Raw genomic sequence first — 3274 nt, forward strand, 5'->3', positions numbered from 1 at the left:
AGCATGGGGGAATTCCCGTCAGGGAGGGAGAATATAGGAGCTCCTGTGAAAATTTGCAGGTTATTCCTGGAAAATGGGCTTTCAGTCGGCTCAGCAAACGGCAAGTAAAATTTGCCAGATCCTTTTGCTTTTTTAGCTGACAAAGTGCCTAATATTGGTGTTGAAATTGATGCTCAGAGGTCACTGTTCAATATGAACCCATGCGATTATGTGACTAAACATCGCCGCCGGTCGTAATTTCCGTAGTTATTTGGGGTGAAACTCCTTCAATGATATTAGAATGCACTACTTAACCTGAGTGTTCCTTGCAATAGTGTTTGAATGAGGCAGTCCTCTAAACCTAAACTAACTCTAACTCTTACTTTCGGTTTACCCTTACCTACTCGTTTCTGGAAGGATGCCGTGCCCCGCTCTAACAAAACTTATTCTCTCGATGTTGAGGAAGGCACTCGCCTCCTAGTTCTTCTGCGAAAAGAACTGCTAAATTGTCTCTGCAAAGATCGTAAAACTAATTATATCCCAGTAATAAGTGCGGTCTTGAAAATAAACTAAGTTTGGAATCCGTTATATATACTTGAGCTATTTCGACCGACTTTGGTTAACGAGTCATTCAATGAACTGACAAAGTGCTGGATAGTACACATTACCTGAGCAACTTGGGTAAATAACGGCCTCATGTGGACATGACAGCTCCGCAGACCTCCAAACCAATGAGGTTTTCTAAGCAGCTGCTGCACATAAGGGTATTTGAACGATTTAGGCAGCCAAACACCAATTTGACAAAATTCCAAATAACATTTTCCAGTGCCCTTCACTTTTTTAACTTGCACAGCGAACGCTCACCGTTCACCGGAAACAGAATATTCTAACGCTGCATATAAATAAATTTTGGCTCTCTAGAAAGATCGTGATGGTTTTAAGTTAATATTTTAATTTCTGCATTGTATTCTTAAAAAATAGTGATGGACCCACATACAGCAGGTAATAATGCATTTAAGTGTTAAATTTTTTTAACCATTTTATTAAGCAAAAGTTCATTTTAAATGTAACGAAAATAGAGATTTTCAACGAGTATTTTTTTTTTCGTTGAATATTAAGGAATTTGTTGTATCCCCGGGACTGATCGTGTTGTTATTCTTTGTTCAATTTAAAGCCTGGAAATTTGGCAAATGTAATGTGAAAAGATTGCCCGCAGAAAATGGCAGATAGGTGGTATTTCTTTACTTAGAAAATATATTAAAGGAAAATCTAGAAACGCAACTAGTTTATAGTTACACTACCTTAGATCTATTTTAACAACAAAACTAAACTTTTCAGATGAATTTGAGGCCGTTGAACCAGAAATGAATCCAATTAATTAAAAAAAAAAAATAATAATAGTTTTCGAGATATGAGCAAAAGTCACATTTTCTAGGATCTTGCGGTCCTGTTGCTGGAAATCTGCAGGAATGTAAGGCGAACTCGACTTTATTATATATTTCGGAATAAACATTTGTTTTTCTTTACACTGGTGTTATATAAGTGATGATTAAAGAAATAGTTTTGGGTATACAAGCTTTTAAATTTAGATAAAAGTCAATTTAGATAAATGTACGATATTTCAGTAAATATTGTATCCACATTGTTGAAAATTGGTATGGGGGTAAAATTTTGAAACAAATTAGGATTATTATGAAATTTTTGGTAAATGGGAGTGCCCCGCCCACTTATGATGAAATGCTGTATCTCAGTATCCGCTTCACCACCAGTCGGTATGAGCCTTGCTTAGGCTATATCTAACATATCTGCTAGAAATCCTTGAAATCGGGCGATAACCACGCCCACTTTCCATATAACGGTAATTTACAGAAACTCGAAAACTGCGCTAATTCAGTAATTACTGAAGCCAATTTAGTTAAAATCGATTCTTGTAATAACTTTTTATAATTAAATTAGATTATTACTATAATTTTTTGGATAATGGGCGAGGTGCCCCCCACCTATGCCCACACATGTATATCTCGGTAACCGATTTATCAATTTGTACCAGACTCGCTGCACTTAATAACCTTGACATGGAAAATCAATACGTTGAAAATATATCAGTAATTGAGGACGCTAATTCACTCCAAGTTAATACTTGCAACATTCTCTTAACAATAAATAAGATTGTTATTATTACAAAAATGTAGTTTTATTACCTTTTCTTACCTATACTGTGATAGTAGATATTTGAATTATCTAATTCTCTAAGTTAAAATTGAATTTGATTTTTGAAACCGGTGGCAACCCTGGGAGGTTGCTCAGAGATAAAGCGCTTTTCAACCACATTTCCATTGATACCCATATTGCAGCAATTTATTTAACTAGTCGAACAAGAATTTTTAACAGGTGGCAACTCTGTTAATATTTTTAACTAGATATAAACCTTCTCCTCGCCGAGACGAACACGTAAATATGCGTGTTCCTACACTCAAACCCCGGCAACATGGCGTCTATCGATGCCAAACGTTAACCAACTTTATTTTCTTTGTTTTGATGGAAGAAGCTTTTAACGTCCTGCCCTTATATTTAGTTTGTGGCTGAAAGGTATTTACCAGGTTTGTCTGATACCAGATCTTCTTACTATTTAGTCCGAACTTGCATCATTTCTCAAAGAATATCCTTTTGTCCATATCGTCCCTGTTGAGTCGGGAGTTTTGGTATTTATTGCTCTCTCTGCCTGCTTGATATTACTCTGCATTTACCAATATTCTCTCTAACGAAGCTTATGTGGGCCTTCTTAGCGATCACTCTATGACTATGTGAAGTGGCCAATACTGAACTTTACTGTTCATATGTTATATGTATAAAAATTTTTTGTGTAAAGTGCAGAAAACTGCAAATTTACTGTTATTAAATGTTAAAACCTGGTTGAAAACATTTTTGTGTATCCAAAAAAATAAAAATATTCACAAAAAATTTGAATTGTTATAACACAATTTCGTAAAAAAAATATTAAAATCAATTTTTGGATTTTTTAAAAAAAGTTTGGGTAAGCAGTGAGTAAGCTATAAACCATTAAATCTTAGTGAAAGTGTCAAGTAACAAAATGCTGGCTGAGTCACGAAGAACAGAAAACTCCAAAGCATATTATATGCTACCGCGAATCTCTTACCTAATAAGTAAGCTGTTAATATGAAATTGGGATTTACAAACCTTTCACTCTTCCAATTTCACCTCTATTATTCACATTCATCCTCTGTCCAATGGCGCGAATAAAGACTTTGCGGCTTTTCATTGTACTCTTTCAATT

Source organism: Rhagoletis zephyria, unplaced genomic scaffold (assembly GCF_001687245.7).
Source record: "Rhagoletis zephyria isolate East Lansing unplaced genomic scaffold, Rhagoletis_zephyria_1.1 Rzeph_scaffold_07221, whole genome shotgun sequence".
In the NCBI taxonomy this organism is placed as follows: Eukaryota; Metazoa; Arthropoda; class Insecta; order Diptera; family Tephritidae; genus Rhagoletis; species Rhagoletis zephyria.